A 21,369-nucleotide genomic window follows, 5' to 3' on the forward strand; every position below is an offset into this window, starting at 1 on the left:
ATCTAAATCAGCATGTTCCATGTCCTTGCTCTCAATGCAAGCTGGCAATTAGATGAAAATGTTGATTGTCTATAGAACACATACGACGCTTCAGCGAGTTTCAATTTGAGATCATCGATCAGGTGATTGTGGTTTTTCAGCAAATGGTAAGAAAAGTTAATATTAAACATGCATTGTACTCACATGCTAATTGAATACCATATACAAGAAGATTGGGTGTGGTTGGCAAATTTTCTATCCAGGGAGGTGACTTCTTGTCCCAAGGAGTACACCCTTTGCCGCCAATTAGAAGAGTTCATGGGTGTGCGATGAATGGAGTGCATGAGCCAATCCACCACTTGCAAGGCACTACCCAATCTATACCGTCAATGCCAGAGAAGACATGAAGCCTTCCAAACCTACCTACAATCTTGGAGTCTAAGATGGAGATAATGATCGATGCATTGATTCCAATGGATGTCGAGAATTCTGATCCACTTAGAGAGGAAGCATCCATACCATTATATGATGGGTGTCGAGTATCTCGCCTGAAGACACTGCTTGCACTCGTAAGTGTGCAAGCAAAATACGGGTGGAGTGATGCGAGTGTGACTGAGTTGTTCAGGTACCTTGTACGTATGCTTTGTTGATTTCTTTTTGACACTATTATTAAAAATATTTATTCTTTTTCAAGGTGTTTTATGATTTTTTACAAGTTATTGAAATATCATATATTACCACCTACAAATACCATGCATGAGTCTCATGATGATGCACGACATGTTTTACGAAAGCTTGGCATGGACTACAACATTATCCATGCATGTATCAATGATTGCATACTGTTTCGAGGAGAATACGAGACTATGGAGACATGTCCAAAGTGTGGTACTCACAGGTATCAACAGGACTTACAAGGGCAAACCATCCCTAAAAAAGTTCTCAGACACTTTTTGCTTATCCCCCGCATAAACCACATGTTTCGTACGTTTGGCATGGCAAGCTTAACAACGTGGCATGCGCAGAATAGGTCCACAGATGGAGTTCAACAAATATAAGCAAATTCACGTCCGCGCATGGAGCCACATTGACTCTACATTCCAGGCTTCGCCCAAGAGCCAAGGAATCTTCGGCTCGGTCTTGCAATGGATGGCGTGAATCCATTCGGTCTGCGCTCAACTTCTTATAATGTGTGGCATATAGTCCTTGTTAACTACAATATCCCTCCATGGCTTTCTATGAAGAAAGGACATCTCATCCTTAGCTTACTCATCCCCGGCTGCTACAAAGTCAAAAATATGGACGTGTATCTTCATCCATTAGTCGATGAGCTTAAGATTTTGTGGGAGAAGGGGGTCACGGTGCAAGATATGAGCAAGCGTGATGGTCGACAGTCTGTCAATATTCAAGCCATTCTCATGTGGACGATGCATGACTTTCCGGGATTCGGAGAGTGCTCAGGTAAATAGGCTTCCGTTCTTGTTGGTAATATCTATATTTTATCTCGTTCAATTTTGTATTCACTAGATCATGGTGTTGGAATAGGTCTGGTTACCTTAGGTTATCATCATTCATGTCCATTGTGAGGGCCACAGTTAGACTCTCGAAGGTCACGAACCATGAAGAAGATGGTATATCAAGGACACACCACTTTCTTGCAAGAGGGTCATGAACTAAGGGAATGTTTTCTTGGATGACCTCCAACATGTATGAATGCTGCAAGCCTGTACGAGCTAAAAATGGTCCACCCGGAATCACATCCAAACGGAATGTGGCGGTTCTCAGTTTTCTACAAGTTGCCATATTGGATCCACTTACAGGTTAACCACTTGTTGGATCTCATATATATTTTCAAGAATGTGCGTAACTTGCTATGGGACCACATCACAGGAAAGAGAGACACTATAGAGGCACAAATGGATTTGAAGGAGGTAGGCAAGATGGAGGCACTTTGGCCAAAGTCGAGTGCTAATGGTCGCCTGCAGCTACCTCGCGCTCCTTGGGTTTTTTCCACTAAAGAAGAGCGCATTGTGAAGCAAGTAGTCAAGGCTATCCGCACTCCGACGGGTATGATGCGTTCTCTCAGGTTTGCATTTTCTAAAGACGATCGGGCCTAAAATCCCATGACTGGCATAAGATATGTCAGATTTGTACTACGAGTAGATTGTAATTGGCGTGTGCATTTTGCTATTTGGAGTGTAGCCATTGTTGATAATGCTTTCTCATTTGTGGCAGTTTGTACTACCGATCGCGATTGCATGATGCCTTACTCTAGAAATACGCAGGGCCATTTACAGGTTATTGACTTTGGTGCAATGGATCTCACAGAAAGAGATTAATACGTCCTCTATTGAATCCGTGAGGCAGGGAGCAGTGGAGAAGGTCTGTCTCTTTGAGAAATACCTACCTACCAGTATGCTCACGATACAAATCCACCTTGTGCATCTTATAGATGAAGTGGAGATTTTTGGACCTGTCCATACGCGATGGATGTTTTTCTTGGAGCGCTTCACGAAAACCCTGAAAGTATTTGTACGACAACGAGCTTGGCCAGAAGGTAGCATGGCTGAAGGTTGGTTGGTGTTTGAGGCGCTAGTGCATATTTCACAATGGCTACCGATGGTGCATCCAGAGAACAAAATGCTATGGTCGCTGAAGGACGATGATAGACTGACCGGAGATGTGGTGGTTGAAAATGGGATAGAAAAAAGAATGGATACTGTAATGGAAAAGAAGATGAATCTCTTTTGTATGTTGCACCATGCCTCAATGGAGACGTGGCTCGTCAAGTACTAGATCTCTAGGCAAGATCGAGAGGAAGGGAAATCTGAATTTCGACGTAGTACGCGCTATCGACCGATTTGATATCTTCAGGGCATGGAGGAGATGTCACGGTTCATGTCAACATGATGCATGGAGCTTTGACCGCAGCGTCTCACGAAGGGGCGGAGGTCTCAATGGAGGAGTGGGAATTATCTAGGGGATATAGTCCAAAGGTGATGACATGTTTAGGATTTGTTGTATATATATTTTATATGTGACAACTAATTTGAGTGTTTCAATGTACAGTACAAAATATGTAGTGTAGCGTGGTCGCACAGACGGCATTTTCGCATGGAGCATATTGACAAAATGCACTCCACAATGGACTGTGGTATCATGGCAAGGTTCAAGCAAGAGAGTCGACGACGAGCAATGGATCCAAACACGGTTATAGATGAGATGGAGTATTTTGGAAACTTGCAAAGTATTGTTATAATGGATTACCGTAGCTTCTCCATGATACTATTTGATGTGCAGTGGTTCAAAGTGGTACTTGAAGGAGCTGGAGCAACAGTTTGACGATGTCTATTTGGATTTCTCGAAATAGATTCCGAAAAAAAATGGACATTTGCACGACACCTTTGTGTTGCTGGCCCATTGTGAACAAGTGCATGAACTCATTTGTTTGTTAATTGTATTACGACATGGTACATGTGACAATAGTTTAATCCACTACAACAGAAACGAGGCATAGACGCGCATGTTAGATGCGCAAAGTCGAGCGTGTCTATCATTGCGTCTATATATGCGTGTAAAAGAGCGTGTAAATAGACGCGAACTTTGCATCTATATATCCTCGTAAATAGATGCCAATATAGACGTGCCAGCAGATGCGCAATTATTTAACCACCTAAAATTGAAATTAATATAATTAAAAAACCAAAGTTAATAATTATTTAACCACCTAAAATTGATTCTTGAGCATGCACGTGTGCGCATGATAAAAACCATAGAATTAAGAATACACATTGAATCATTGAATTAAAAAAACAGAGTTAATAATTATTTTTTCATTGCTCTCTAATGAATGGTAGTTCCTCCAGTTGACAAGCCTGATATAAGTAATTAGTGGCAAGTGACAGAAACCTTATTATACAATTAGTAGCAAGCATTGCAATATGTATCTCGTAATTTCTCTACTTGAAGATGATAAAAAATACTTTCTTTTTATTATGAAAAATTCAATTTAGCTTTAAACTTGACTATTGATTCTTGAGTATGCACGTGTGCGCATGATAAAAACCATAGAATTAAGAATACACATTGAATCATTAAGAAAATTAAGTATGTTACAGTGAATGATCCATCTCATCTTCAATGAGATCAGCTCTTGCTAAACTATCTACTTATAGGTCTATGTTACCAAGAGGTAATGAAACAAATAAGTCTATCCCACTATCAGATGTGTTGCTATATTTCTCAATAACTTCATCAATATCATCGACAATCACATTATTGTCTTCTTCTGCATTTCCTTGAACATCCTCGCGAGGTTCATCTTGTACTATATCACACATATCATCCATTATGGTGTCATCATGCACATCATTATTAATTTTTGGATTGTCATCTGCTATCTCCATGTGGGTAATATTACCATATATTGGTTTTGAACAATTAGATATAGGAATGACATGCCACCATCGGTTATTGTTTACCATTGGATGATACACAACCTGTATTTGAAAAACAAAAGCAAGAAACTTAAATACTTATTATATTGTGTATATATATCACATGTATACATATTAAAAAATTATCATTTGCATATATACCTGCTCGCATTGTTGAGGTAGTACTAATGTGTCATTCTTATTTTGTTGAAATTTTGTAGAGTCAATGATTACAAAACCACTTGGATGACGTCTGATTGTGCAATGCTCATCATTTGTTACCACTTCTTTAAACCACTTCACATCTAGTACATATATAAAGAATCGTCTGAAGTCAAGCTTCAGAATATCTTGGATCAAGCCACAATAACCTTCCATGGTACCATTGGCATCCTCGAAGTGAGCAAGGACACCACAATCTTGGGTATTTCTCTTTTCATCTATACGTTGAGTTCGAAGATGTTTACCCTCACACCAAAGTGCATTGAATAATGTGCACTAGTAGTAAAAGATAAAAGATCAAAATGTCAATTATTTATATAAAATAAAACTTATAGAAATAAATTGATTAATAGTATGTCTCACCTTTGATAAGCAACTTGTGCATATTCCCACTCTTCTTGAGATATATTAATTTCCTCCTCTTTTTCCATTCTCTCCATTTCCTCATGTAACCAATCTATATTAATATGACGTGGGAGAGCATTTAGATGATCTGGAAATGAGACATTACGTTCATATCTAGTGCGAAATTCTTGTCTTTCGCTTTTTCTTCTTGCCCTTGCTTCATTATATAGTGTCACCCATTTGCTCATTACATCACTATTGAGCACACAAAAACTATTTAACTTACGAAGTTCTTCTTTTGTTAGCACTTTACTCATTCCTTTTCCTTGAGGTATTATAGAGGTCATCCTCAAGTCTTCATCAACTTTCCATAGTCGTGGTTGAGAGGGATCCACTTCAGCAAGATATTCAGAGATATAAACAAGGGATGATTGCACTAACCAACCCTTAGCCATGCTTCCCTCAGGCTGTGCTTTTTGCCTCACAAAATCTTTCAAGGTTTTCATGAAGCGCTCAAGAAAAAAACATCCACCTTGCATGAACTGTCCCACAAAGTGCGATCTCATCAATCAAATGTACAAGTAAATGTAATTGAGTAGTCAAAATGGATCGAGAAAAATTTTCCTCCACCAAACAAACCACCTCAACAGATAATACTCGAGCATCTTGCTATGTGCTTGGATCAATTTCCTTTGAGCTCACGTATCTGTCAGGATGTATTTGAGAATTGTTTATTTTTGTGTAGAAATTCAAAGATATATAGTGAAAAAATACAATGTATACACACCTCACAAGCTCTCCCATCTTGTAAATGATATCACGTACATCTTTGGATACACAATGGCATATGCTAGTAGGAAGTACGAACTGAATGTAAACAATATTCATAGATCAAATGATTAGTTGAGGAAAAAGTCATCATACCCCAAAGTTTACACATAGTTACTCCACTAATTACTATATTCATGGTTAGAGATACCCTTACTTGAATCATTTTGTGCCAATCGTGGGACTTCAAACTAGATAGTTGCTCCACACCTCTTTTCTTTTTCTTTATGAAGGCTCCCTTGAGACATCTCATACATCCTGTGGGTGTTCGAAAGCTATATATTTGTTCCTTCACTATTTTTTCCTCGTTCTTTGACAACATCCAAGGTGCATGGGGTAGCTCAATCTTTCCTCTGGGTCCAATGCGTGGCCAAGCTCGTCTCATGCGACCAATGTTACGTAAATCCTCCCTTACATTGACTGAATCACGAGCCCCTATCAAGTGATCCCATAATGTAGATACAACATTTTTGAATATGTGCATGGGGTCCATTGATCTTGAGTTCAGTCTAGTATGGAAGACGAAAAAATATAGAGAACCTAACAATCAAACAATATATTATGTAAATAATTCATCATGCTAAATACTTTAAAGTCAATCGAACGAAATGCACTTCTTACCGACTCATGCCGAGTGAAGGGTGGCTATCAGCATTAATCCATCTCTCCTTCCAATCTCAAATGGTCAGAGATTGTGGAGTCATTCCATTAGTAGGAAGAACATATTTGGGATGGTCAATAGGAAGAAATCGATGATGATTGTAGTAGATAACCTTCTTTAAACGTGCCGGCCTAGAGGAAATTAGAGAGGGACCGGAAATAGGACATGCATGATATCCTGATGTGGTTAAACCTGAAAAAACAAGTGAATTAATAAAATGCAATTGATTCAAGTCTTGAATTTCAAATATAGAGTTATATACATATACCTGAACACTCTCCCTATCCTGGAAAGTCATGCATGGTCCACAACAACATGGCCTTCAATGTGAAATCTCTAGAGGATGCAGATGCACTTGTATCTTACACCTCAATACCTTCCCATAACATTTCTAACTCTTCAATCAAAGGCTCTAAGTAAATGTCCATGTTTTTTACCTTATGCTTTCCAGGAATCAGAAGGGACAACATTACATGTCTCTTTTTAATTGCCATCGATGGAGGAATATTATAGTTCACCAATACCACTGGCCATGCACTGTATGATATGCTTTTTATGCCAAATGGATTGATTCCATCCATACCTAAACCAAATCTCAAATTTCTTGGCTCTTCTTTGAAAACAGGCCACAAATTATCTATATGTTGCCATGCTGGTGTGTCTGTAGGGATCCTCCATTTTTCATCACTTGAATGATGACTAGCATGCCATGACATGAGCTTTTCAATAGACTTACACTTGAACATAAGTTTTATACGTGGAACAATCGGAAAATGTCGCAAAACCTTACAAGGCACATCCATTGACTTCATCTCCACTTTGTATCTTGATTCGCCACAAACAGGACACTCTCATGTGAACTCATGAATCCCACGAAATAAGACACAATCATTGACACATGCATGGATCTTGACATAATCGAGGCCTCCCAGAGATGTCAAGTAATGTCTTGCTTGCTCTCTCTTAGTTGGAAATTTGTTTCTTTTTGGAAGAATTTGTGATAATAACCTACATATATTTTTAAAAGTGAGTTAAAAAACCACCAACATATATTTCTGTTTGATTTCAAAATAGAACAATTAATATTATGATTCATAAGCCAAACTGAATTGATACCTACTTCAATAGCGCATCCAAACTGAATTGATACCCTACTTCAATAACGCATCCAAACTGACATTACTCCATCCATAAATTATTTACAAGTTAAGTATCTCGAGGGATGCACGAAGAACGGAGTACGTACAACCTTCACACAACAGAGTAGATGATGCTACGTATAGTGGATCATCTGGCTTCGTAGAGTGACCTTCTCCCTGAACCGGTTGCGAAAATAGATGGTGTACCATGTTGTCCAAAATCTCATCCTCTACGACTTGATGGGGCATTTCATGAGGGCTACTATCATGGTCGTGAGTCTCTACTCTTCTTGAAGACTCTGCCTCCTTGCATCGACGTTTTGTAGCCTCTCGACGCCCGGGAGGGAGCATCTGAGGTTGTGGCACTGCATCCTGCTCAACCACAAAAGGGAGTTTCATGTACGTTGATATATATTGAGTAACATAGACTAGCAATCTTAGTGGTTAAAAAAAACAATGAATGCTGGTGATTTTTCTCGGTCCCATTCTCCATACAAGCTGTGTGACATTGCAATTCGACGTGCTTGAAAAATACACCCTCGACAACGATCACACATGCATTTAATTTTTCGTCATAGCCATGCATCTCGATTATGAAGACGCAATGTTTCATCCTCACTTGAGGATGTGCTCATTGATTCATTAGCATGCACCGCACTAGGTGATGACGACGACATGATTAAACCTAATTCATGACAACATCAAAATATTTGTCATTCATATATTTACATAAAAACTTAAAGCTAGCATATTAATTATTCTAAGATCTCAATTTTAAATACACAAAACTCATCATAAATACATTAAAACTTATGATAAGAATTCACTATCAGAACTTATCTTAAAAACAAAAAATTATGATAAAGCCTAAATGCGCGTCTATATCCGCATTTACATACGCATCGTAGCATCTAAATGCGCGTCTATATTAGCATCTATTTGCACGTCTATGTTTGCGTCTATACTTGCATTTACATGAACAATAGATACGCATATACACGCCAAAATAGACGCACACGTCAAAATTCAAACCATACTTAAATCATTTCTTTTTAACTATAGACGCACACGTCAAAATTCAAACCATACTTAAATCATTTCTTTTCAAACTGCGCCTTTCATTTCCTGCATTTTTTGCGGTTCTGAAGCTTGAGTTTAGGCGACATGTAGTCTCTTCATGCCTCACCTCCTCATGACTCACCTCTTCTTTCATTTCAAACACACAAGAAGGGAAAAAGGAAAGCCAAGGAGAGGAAGAAAGAGAGAACAAGAGAGAGGAGAACAAGAAGAAGCAGCAAGCAAGCAAGCAAGCATCAAGGGAGGGTAACTTACCAAGGAGAAGAAAGAAGCGCCACCACCCGCCACACCAAACACCCAAGGTGACTCTCTCTCTCTCTCTCTCTCTCTCTCTCTCTCTCTCTCTCTCTCTTTTCTCTCTCTGCTCTGTCTGTGTATTAGGATTTCTGATTCCATTATGTATTGCATTTTGTAAATCATCAATGGCAGTCGTCGGACTAAAATTAGCCGATTGAGCGCGTCTGCTAGTGCATCTACATTTTAGTGTAGACGCAGGTATAGACACGAAAAAATGTTTCCTCTCATTGCATCTGAGGATGCATCTTAGAGCACGTGTGCTGGCGCATGTGCTCTGTAGTGTACACGCGATGATACACGCACGCGCAAAGCATTGACCTGCAATATGCGTCTGACAGCACGTCTATACTGCATCTCAGATGCGAATATAGACGCGCTGAACAGAGGGTTGACTTTAGAAATGCGTCTGAGAGCGCGTCTAACCTACAATTTAGACGCGATTATACACATGCTAGCTCTCCCAGCTCTGATAAAAAACAATATATTTTTGCAATGATGAATGTGACCAATCCCATGTTTGTATTTATCAGTTTCCTTGTTTATGAGAAGCATTAGCACTTAAGTTTTATGCTCAATGTCTAAAGAAAGCTCTTTGAAAACACTACAAGATATAGACCTTATACCGACATTTAAAGCGATGAAAATACAAACAACAAAATTTTCCCCCGTCGTCGCAAAAAGCATTATTATTAATGACGCCATAGAAACATCGCTATTAGCGTCGCTATTGGCGTCGCTATCAGCGTCACACGACACCAATAGCAATGCAACCAGTAAATTTGTGATGCACATAGTGACGGCAATAGCGACGAAAGCAGTAAATTTGCGACACTAATAACGACGGTAACATGGATTAAAAAAAATTGTGGTAGGGCAGCAAGCTGCCGTGTCACATATAGCATTGTGTGCTGTATGAGAACCATACAAAATAGTTTCTGCACTACTGTATACAAAACGCTTGCAAACAAAAAGAATGTATACTGAAATCATAAAACTGATACATGAAATAAATACATGATCTCATAAAAAGCGATTGGTACAATCATGACAGGATATCACTAATACATAGAAAATGTCTATATAGATCAGGTGACTAAAAAATAAAGGTGTGTGAGCTCCAAGGATCCAAGGGCGAGCTACAAATCCTCGTCTCGTCCCACCGCAAAGGAGCATCGAACAAACTCTGCAAAAAAAGAAACAACACATCAATCCACCATATAATAATGCATTCAAATAACTCATGGTAACTACGAACAAGAAAGATGAGTGACTTACAGGGCCGCCGCGTCTACACAATCGGTCGATCAATGCATTGAGACCGTGCCTCTCTACATATCGAGTCTCAAGCCCTATCGGATCGCGATTTGTAATGGAGTACTGCAAAGAAAACAAAATGTAACTATTACAAACATGATTGTCAGTACAAAGAATATTTCAAAAAAACAAACAAGCAAAACAAAAGAAAAACTTACAAAGTCCTCCAAATATGTCCTGTGGCCGCCACTCCCAAGATGATGGACCACTCCGGCCTCAAGTCGTGTCCTCGCTGCCTTGCGCTGCTGACTCCAACGTCCTGGAGAATCTGTAGCCTCCTCCCTCAGTCGGTGCCAGTCGTCTGCATCTAACCACTCGGTCTTTGCAGCCCCACTCTTGATTTCCTTGCGTGCGTCAGATCGTCTATGTGACATGTATGCACGCATGCAATCCATCATCCAGCCCGTAGAGAATCTATCTACTGCGACTGGCACCAGAAACTCCTCGTGCAAGTATGCTACTATGTAGTCCTTGCTCCCCTCCGGTATATTCTTCCAATGATCCAGGACGTTGTGCCAAAAAACTTGTTGGCACAACTCTTTCATGTGAGCCATCACTCTCCTCCCCTCATCATTCATGATGATGGCTCCTGACCTACTATCGACCAGATATCCATAACCCCTAGGAGTCTATCTAAGATGGATCCTCTCCCATCTGCGTCCACGCTCCTGGGCATATCCAGGAGACCCCTCTACATCCGGTGTACCAACGGGGGTAATCTCTCTCGGAGTGGCACCCAAAGGGGTGCCACCTGTGCTGAGGGCTGTGCAAAAGCCAGAGTAACTAGAGTAGATGTCCCCACAGGTGTGACAAATCTTGGAGATGACGCAGCTCCAGCTGAACGACGAGACAGAGACACCACATCCGTGTCTCCACAGCAGCATCCCCCTGATCCCGATGCACTCCCTCCCTCTGGTCCAAGTCGTGAGCGTCGAGATTGTTTGCTCGAAGCCGAAGCATCCGATCGCACTAAAGCAGATCTAGCAGAGCGCCTTGACGAAGAACAAGACATCTCTTGGTTTGCCATCTCTCTGAATCTCGCGAGTTGGTCTGGAGACATGTGTGCGAAGATATCTTGCAACTTCTCATCGCTCATCCCTCGACTCATCTTGAAAATGTCACCTGCACAGATAAAAAATGGTGTTATAATAATCAATTTAAATTATACAAAGCACAGTAATATAAATCATTTTTAAAAAATCTCTCTTAAAATGCTTATCTTATGTATCTTTATAAGAGATTGGTCAACGAATTGAGTAAGTGGATGCTCCAAGTATGAAGTATCCTATGGTCCCATGTTAATCTCCTGACACAACTCCGCATACACTGGAAGGTTGATAGACATGTCACCATAAAAGAATGAGTCAGCCTCATTCTCAAAAAATTCTTGGACTCCTGTATTTCCATCATTGTTAGCCGATGCTGGCTCCAAGCTTTCAACGGCCTCCACCCCTTCTAATATCGACCCCTCTATTTGCATATTATCTTCATCTATGCTCGGGACATCACTTTGATCATATACTCTCACACTTCGGGGAGTTGAAGGTATAACATACCACCATCGAGGTTGTCGGGGGTTTGGATAGAAGATTACCTGTTCACAAACACGTACAAAGTGAGTTCAAACCATTGTGACATAAACCATGTCGTAATACAATTAGCAAGCAAATTAATCCATGCACCTATTCACAATGGGCCGGCAACACAAAGGTGTCGCGCAAATCCATCCATTTGTTTTCGGAATCTATTTCAAGAAATCTCGATGGACCTCGTTGAACTGTTGCTCCAGCTCCTCCAAGTACCACTTTGAACCATTGCACATCGAATAGTATCATGGAGAAGCTACGGTAATCCACAGTAATAATACTTTGCAAGTTCCCAAAATACTCCATCTCATCCACAACCGTGTTTGGATCCGTTGCTCGTCGTCAGCTCTCTTGCTCGAACCTTGCCATGACACCACAGTCCATTGTGGAGCGCATTTTGTCAATACGCTCCACGCGAAAATGCCGTCCGTGCGACCATGCTGCACTATATATTTTTTACTGTACATTGAAACACTCAAATTAGATGTCGCATATAAAATTCAGATACGACAGATTCTAAACCCCTCATCACCTTTGGACTACATCCCCTCGAGAATTCCCACTCCTCCATTGAGACCTCTGTCCCTTTGCTGGATGCTGCGGTCAAGGCTCCATACCATCGCGTTGACATAAATCGTGGCGTCTCCTCCATGCCTTCGGGATATCGAATCGGTCGATGACACGTACTACGTCGGAATTCAGCTTGCGCTTCCTCTTGATCTTGCCTTGCAATCTTGTACTTGGCGAGCCACGTCTCCATGGAGGCATGGTGCAACATACAAAAGCGATTCACATTCTCTTCCATTGAGGCATCCATTCTTTTTTCTACCCCATTTCCAACCACCACATCTCCAGTCAGTCTATCATCGTCCTTCAGCATCCATAGCATTTCATTGTCTGGTTCCACCGTTGGTAGCCATTGTGAAATATGCACTAACGCCTCTGACACCAACCAACCTTCGGCCATGCTACCTTCTGGCCAAGCTCGTTGTTGCACAAAGCCTTTCAGGGTTTTCATGAAGCGCTCCAAGAAGAACATCCATCGCGTATGGATAGGTCTAGCAATCTCCACTTCATCCACAAGATGCACAAAAAGGTGGATTTGTATCGTGAGCATGCTAGTGGGCAGGTATTTCTCAAAGAGACAGACCGTCTCCACTACTCGCCGCCTTGCGGATTCAATAGAGGACGTCTTAATCTCTTTCTGTGAGATCCATTGCACCAAAGTCGACAACTTGTAAATGGCCCCACGAATTTCTGGAGTAAAGCATCCTGCGATCGCGATCCATAGGACAAACTGCCACAAATGAGAAAGCATTATGAATAATGGCCACTTGCCAAATTGCAAAATGCCCATGCTAATTACAATCCATTCGTAGCACAAACCTGACATATCTTATGCGAATAATGGGATTTTAGCCCCGACAATTGGTCGTCTTTAGAAAATGCGGACCTGAGAGAATGGATCATACCTGTCGGAGTGCGGATAGACTTGATTACTTGCTTCACAATGTACTTTTCTTTAGTGGACAAAACCCAAGGAGCGCGAGGAAGCTGCATGTGACCATCAGCACTCGACTGCGGCCAAAGCGCCTCCATCTTACCTACCTCCTTCAAATCCATTTGTGCCCCTATAGTGTCTCTCTTTCCTGTCATGTGGTCCCATAGCAAGCTACCCACATTCTTGAAAATATGCATGGGATCCAACAAGTGGTTGACCTGTAAGTGGGTCCAATATGGCAACACGTAGAAAACTGAGAACGGTTGCATTCCATTTGGATGTGATTCCACGTGGATCATTTTCAGCTCATACCAGCTTGCGGCATTCATACGTGTTAGAGGTCATCCAAGGAAACCTTCCCTGAGTTCATGATCCTTCGGCAAGAAAGTGCCGTGTCCTTGATATACCATCTTCTTCATGGTTCGTGACCTTCGGGAGTCTAATTGTGGCCCACACAATGGACATGCATGATAACCTAAGGTAACCAAACCTGTTTCGACACCACGACCTAGTGAATACTTGATTGAATGAGATAAAATATAGATATTACCAGTGAGAATGGAGGCCTGCTCACCTGAACACTCTCCCAATCCCGGAAAGTCATGCATCGTCCACATGAGAATGGCTCGAATATTAGCTGACCCCACCGACCATCGCGCCTGCTCATATCTTGCACAGTGACCCCCTCCTCCCACAAAATCTTAAGCTCATTGACTAATGGACAAAGATACATGTCCATATTTTTTACTTTGTAGCGGCCTAGGACGAGTAAGCTAAGGATGAGATGTCCTTTCTTCGTAGAAAGCCATGGATGGATGTTGTAGTTGACAAGGACTATAGGCCACACACTGTAAGAAGTTGAGCACAGACCGAATGGGTTCACACCATCCATTGCGAGACCGAGCCGAAGATTCCTTGGCTCTCACGCAAAGCCTGGGAAGGTAGAGTCAATGTGGTTCCATGCGCGCGAATCCGCCGATATTCATTGAACTCCATCCGTGGACCTATTCTGCACATGCCACGTTGTCAAGCTCGCCATGCCAGACGTATGAAACATGTGGTTTATGCGGGGGATGAGCGGAAAGTGTCTGAGAACTTTTTGAGGGATGGTTTGCCCTTGCAAGTCCTGTTGATACCTGTGAGCACCACACTTTGGACATGTCTCCATAGTCTCGTATTCTTCTCGAAACAATATGCAATCATTGATACATGCATGGATGTTATTGTAGTCCATGACAAGCTTTCGTAAAACATGTCGTGTATCATCACGAGACTCAGGCATGGTATTTGCAAGTGGTAATGTATGATATTTCAATAACCTGAAAAAAATCATAAAACACCTTGAAAAATCACAAATTTTTGTAATAATAGTGCCAAAAAAAAAATCAATGAAGCCTATGTGCAAGGTACCTAAATAACTCGGTCACACTCATATCACTCCACCCGTATTTTGCTTACACACTTAAGAGTGCAAGCAATGTCTTCAACCGAAATACTCGGCACCCATCATATAATGGTATGGATGCTTCCTCTCTATGCGGATCAGATGTCTCGACATCCATGGGAATCAATGCATCGATCATTGCCTCCATCTCAGGCTCCAAGTTTGTACGTAGGTCTGGAAGGTTGTCTGTCTCCTCTAGCATTGACTGTATAGATTGGCCTTGCGAGTGGTGGATTGGCTCCTGCACTCCATCCATCCCACGCCCATGAACTCTTCTAATTGGCCGCAAAGGGTGCACTCCCCCTTGGGACGAGACATCACCTCCCTGGATAGAAAATTTGCCAACAAGACCCAATCTTATTGTGTATGGTTTTCAATTAGCTTGCGAGTACAATGCATGATTAATATTAACTTCAAATTATCGTTTGCTAAAAATCCTCAATCACCTGATCAATGATCTTAGATTGAAACTCGCCAAATCGTCGTACGTGTTCTATAGACAATCGACGTTTTTGTCTAATTTCCAACTTGCATTGAGAGCAAGGACATGGGACACGCTGATTAAGATACGCCTCACAATATTGAACAATAAGACCTTCTTCGTTTTCCATCTTATCTACATTACAACAAATGAGGCTCAAATGGATAGCTTTATGGAGATGTATGTCAAGTTGCAAGTTGACCATAAGCTCTTGCTGGAGAGGTTTTAGCCTCTGCAAGAGCTTGAGAAGTAAATTTTGTAAAACATTGAGGTTGATATTGATGCATCCATGGTGTTGAAATCTGAACTTCAAGATATAAGAAATGCTTTACTGATTGATGTAAAGAATGCATTTGACATAGTAGTTGAGAGATTTATTGATGTTATATCTCGGCCATATACCATGCTCAAGGATTTGTTTGTCCCGGTAGATAATTATTCATTATTGTAAAAAAAAAAGCATTAGTTCATAAGGTTCATGAGTCGAAGACTAAATGTTTGGACTTGACTAAAAGATTGGATAATGTCTTAGATGCTAAAATGAAAAGTGATGAATATGTTACTTCATCATTGCAACAAAAAGATTGGTGACAAGGATGCTATGATTAATGAAGTTCTTCACGATGTGAATATAGAGTTGAAGGGGATGGAACACGATTCTTCTTTGGGATTTAGTGGTGATCAGTCAATTTTTGAGGTGCCTTCTTGTACAACCATTATACCTTATATACCTAGCTATGGTCTCTAGGTTATCATACTTTGAGTATCTTAGAGGGACTCTACTAGGATTGCTTATACAACTGCACTAGAGAGCTTTGAGGATAAGTAATCCATTTATGAGCATCATTGAGGATCTCTTAGTCTAATAATAAATCATTCTCAACAAAAAGTATCTTAAAAATGTGGTTTTTTTTTCCTAGGTTCATGTATAAAAATTAATGCCATCTACAAAATTTATCAACTATAGTAATAAAATTTGTTTCAATCAATTCTACTCATAGTCATAACATTTGAAGAAAATATCCTATGCTCAATTTAAGGGATTCTTCTTCTATAGCAATACTTTTGGGTCCATTTTGATGAAGTACCATAATGACCATTAGCTAGGGTATCATTTTCTTTTAGTCCTTCCGTTGACTAGTTGGCATGATTACTAATTTGTTGTGCCTATAAAGTTAATACAAAAACAATGAATTATGCATATCACAATTAGATCCCCTACTTGGATATTATGAAGGATATGACCAATTTTAAGCCATCTTAAAGAGTCACCAATGTACGTGGCCCATGGCAAAGCACATTGCATACCATTATTGATAAGTCTATTATCGTGTATCTTAAATCTCCTAATTAGACTTTATAAAGTGTATGACTAATTTTTAGCCCTCTTAAGGAGTCGATGTAATGGTACTCATAAAAAAAGCAAAGTGCATACCATTACCATAATCATGGATATGTTATCGTTCCAATATATACACACATAGGTGGACTACATCTTGAGTAGGCAAAAGCTATCCATTTGAATAGACATACATCTCCATAAAGCTATCCATTTGAGTATACATCTCTTTCTCTTTCTCTTCCTCTCTCTCCCTCTCCCTCTCTTTCTCTCGCATTTCCTCTGCCTCTCACAATATATCCTAATACTCTCCAAAAGCAAAAGGGAGAGGGAGAGAGAGAATGCACTCTCCCTCCCTCTCCCTCTCCCTCTCCCTCTCATTCTCTTTCTCTCCCTCTCTCATTTCCTCCCCCTCCCTCTCCCTCTCCCTCTCTTTCTCTTTCTCTCCCTCTCTCTCCCTCACCCTCACCCTCTCTTTCTCTCTCTCCCTCTCTCTCTCTGTCCCTCTCCCTCTCTTTCTCTCTTTCTCTCTCATTTCCTCTCCTAAACAAGCAAAAGAGAAAGTGATTTAAACCTTAAACATGCAAAAGGGAGAGGGAGAGAGAGAATGCACTCTCCCTCCCTCTCCCTCTCTCTCCCTCTCCCTCTCTCTCTCTCTTATTTCCTCTCCTAAACAAGAAAAAGAGAAAGTGATTTAAACCTTAAACAAGAAAAAGGGAGAGGGAGAGAGAGAATGCACTCTCTCTCCCTCTCCCTCTCCCTCTCTTTCTCTTTCTCTCCCTCTCTCATTTTCTTTCCCTTCCTCTCCCTTTCCCTCTCTTTCTCTCTCATTTCCTCTCCTAAACAAGCAAAAGAGAAAGTGATTTAAACCTTAAACAAGCAAAAGAAGGAGATAGGGACAGCGATGAGATATGGCGAGTGTGGGGCGGCTCCTCTTTGCGATGAAGGCTCCTCCTCTCCTTCGCGAACAACGGCGGCAGCGGCAAGTCTTCTTCCTCTCCTTCTCTCACGACAGTCGCTCTCTCCCTCGCTCTCGCTCTCAAAACACATAACGCGAAAATGCAAAATAAAGTCGTGCTCGGTTTCGGCCCCTTTTTTCCCTGTGGACCGTCACTATTTGCGTCGGTATTTGCGACGCAAATAGCGACGCTGATACCCGCCGTCGCTACCAGCTCAAATCCTTGTAGTGAAATATAGGTAATATATGATTTTTTGTATGCAAACAAATTTTTCTTTTTCCTGTGTTTTTTTTGTAGATGTCGTATCCTGGTTCATCTAGCAATGACCCAAATTTGGATCGCATGAATGATACATTGGCCTCGTTTGGCAGAGGGTCAATGCATTTTTTGGAGGTTTTCCTAGTAGCGAAGACTTCATGGGAGAGATGACTAGACACCTTGGCCACTCTCCCATAGTAGACGAGGTGTTCAACGTGATGTCTAGAATGCCTCTAAAGTCTTTTCCTGACACTACTTCCCAAACTCCAATTGCAGGTACTCCACATGCAGGTACTCCACGTACAGCATGTGTACGTGTATCGGCTAAAGCACAAGCGTCAACCGATGCATGTGCATTTGCAGAAGCATGTGCATCCAGCGAGGCAGAGGGTAGTTGACAGAGAGGGAGGAGGGAGAGTCGGGGGGGGACGAGGCTTGTGTGGGGGTTTTCTAGGAGGTGGCGAGAGATCACCCTCACTAGTAGATCACATAGAGGACCTTGTACGCCAGTACTATAGAGTTACAGATACTGGTGGCATCTTCCATGATGATGAAGGAAGGGATGTAATGGCATACATGAGGAGCGTCGTGCATGCGACGTATAAAGATTGTTTCATTGCCTTCAAAAATTAGAAAAGCAGCTTCTAGTAGGAGGTGTTGAGGGCAGTCCATAGGAGGTACCCAAATCCTGAGGGTCAGTGATTCTCAAATGATTGGGGACGCATAAAAGTGAGAGATTTGCTTTATAACAAAAGATCCCACCTCATGACACGTGCTAGGGACTCACTGCAGAGGCAGGAGGAGGGGTGTGGAGCCTATAGCCAACCACCTATGTGCTACCACATAGAGTGGAAGAAAGCCAAGAAGAAAGTAGCAGAGAAAGTGAAGAGTCGCCAGCACATAGAGGTGCAACGGATACAAATGGAAACCATGGGATCGTCGCATTATAGATCGGGCGGCAAAGAGTCGTTGGAGGCAGAGTTTGTAAGTATATTTTGATTTCTAGTTTTTTAACATTTATATTTCTTTCAATTATTTATATAATTTGTTCTAATACATTCTGTCTCATAATTGTTTGTATATATCATAATTGTTTTATAGACTACTATCGTTGGTAGGATACCTACTCCTAGAGAGGTAGGTTACCATCGAGGCCATAACCGTGCAGCCACATGGCTTCACTTGTATGAGGAGGATCCCATCACTGAGGACCAATACAACCAGGCTATGAGGATTCATAGCCAGAGGACGTATGTTTTTCTTACTTTCCTATTAAAAGTATAGCTAATTATAACTGTTTCTCCAACATGTCTACGTAAGCAACCTTGATCTTTTGTGTGTGTAGGTGAACCCATATGTGGAGCATAGCGAGGAGGGAGATAGAGATGCTAGTAGCCATGGTAGTACTAGCGAAGATGTTTCTTCTTCAGATTCATAGAGGAGCACCATACCTCCTCTATGGCCTTGTTTTCTTGTATATGTATGATCCATCTTTGAGCCTACTACTTGCGGCCACACTTTAGGTCGCAAGCACTTAAACTTCCCATGTAAATGCTTTTGATCTATAATGAATACATGGATTTTTATTTTGAATTCTTGTGCTTTTAGATCCATTGTCTTTTTTCCAAATGCACAATCTTTCCAGTTCTGTTTTGCGCGTCTATCCGCACGTCTAAATTGCAGAAAATGCGCATTTATAAGCACATCTACAATGCATAGTACACGTGCTAGATAAATTCAAATTTAAAAAATAAATTAAATATATTTTAAAAAAAGAAGATTTTTTGTTTTCTGTTCGCGTCTACGGGTACTTGTAAAAGCGCGTCTATAAGCGTGTCTATATGCCCGTCTAACTGCCAAATAGACGTGCTAATAGACGCACAAAATAAATTAAATAAATAGAAATTTTTGTTTATTATGTGCTTGTATTCACGCGTGTATATGTGAGTTTATGGCGCGTCTATTTTTGCGTGTAAATTCGTTCATACATGCGATTATAGATGCGACATTGTAGACGCGCAAATAGATAGGCGGATCGACACACCCGTAAAATTTTCTCTATATTCAAAAATCGCATCTAAAAGTGCGTCTATGAGGCTTTTTTGTTGTAGTGATCTCTCTTGTACGTGTTTGTGAATAGGTAATCATCTATCCAAACCCTCGACAATCTCAATGGTGGTATGTTATACCTTCAGCTCCCCGAAGTGTGAGAGTATATTATTAAAGCGATATTTCGAGCATAGATGAGGACAATATGCAAATAGAGGGGTCGATATTGCAAGGGTTGGAGGCCACCTAAAGCTTGGAGCATGTAGAGGCGCCAACATCGGCTAACAATAATGGAAATACATGAGTCCAAGAATTCTTTGAGAACGAGGTGGACTCATCCTTTTGTGGTGACATGTCTATTGACCTTCTAGTGTATGCGGAGTTGTGTCAGGAGATTGACATGGGACCATAGGATATTTCATACTTGGAGCATCCACTTTGTTGACTAATCACATACATAAGGTTTGCATTTTAAGTGAGATCATTTTTTTAGGATTTATATTATCGTGCTTTGTATGATTTAAATTGATTATGCTAATATTATTGTTTGTATGTGCAAGTGACATTTTTAAGATGAGTCGAGAGATGAGCGATGAGGAGTTACAGGATATCTTCACGCGCATGTCTCTAGATCAGATCGTGAGATTCAGAGACATGGCAGACTAGGAGCTGTCTTGGACATCATCAGGCCACTCTACTAGATCTACTTTGGAGCGATCAAATGCTTCAGCTTCGAGCAGTCGAGGTCGACGCTACAGGCTTGGGCCAGAGGGAGGGAGTGCTTCAGGGTCAGGGGGATGCTGTAGAGATACGAATGCAATGAGCCCGCGGTTGGCATGGGATATAGGTGCGACTCCTCACTCTAGTGGGCAATTCCAAGGAGCGTGGCTCAAGTGGATGCTATGGAGGCATGGATGCGGTGTCTCCGTCTCGTCGTTCTGCTGGAGTTGCGTCACCTCTAGGATTTGTCACACCTGTGGGGACATCTACTCCAGTTACTCCGGCTTTTGCTTAGTCGATCTGTAGGTGGCACCCCTATGGGTGCTACTTCGATAGATACTACCCCGGTCAGTACACCAGATGTACAGGGGTCTCCTAGATATGCCCATGAGCGTGGATGCAGGTGGAAGAGGACCCATCTTAGGCATACCCCAAGGGGATATGCCTATCTTGTCGATAATAGGTTAGGAACCATCATCATGAATGATGAGGGGAGGAGGGTGATAGCTCGCATGAGAGAGTTGTACCAACAAGTTTTTCTGCACTACGTCTTAGATCATTGGAAAAACATACCAGAGGGGAGCAAGGACTACATAGTAGCATCCTTGCATGAGGAGTTTCCAGTTCTAGCCATGGCAGATAGATTTTCTACAGGCTGGATGATGGACTGCATGCGTGCATATATGTCATACAGACGATCAAATGCACGCAAGGCACTCAAGAATGGAGTTGCA

This window comes from Lygodium microphyllum, chromosome 23, assembly GCF_053477565.2.
Source record: "Lygodium microphyllum isolate KBCC chromosome 23, Lygodium_microphyllum_v1.1.10, whole genome shotgun sequence".
Classification (NCBI taxonomy): domain Eukaryota; kingdom Viridiplantae; phylum Streptophyta; class Polypodiopsida; order Schizaeales; family Lygodiaceae; genus Lygodium; species Lygodium microphyllum.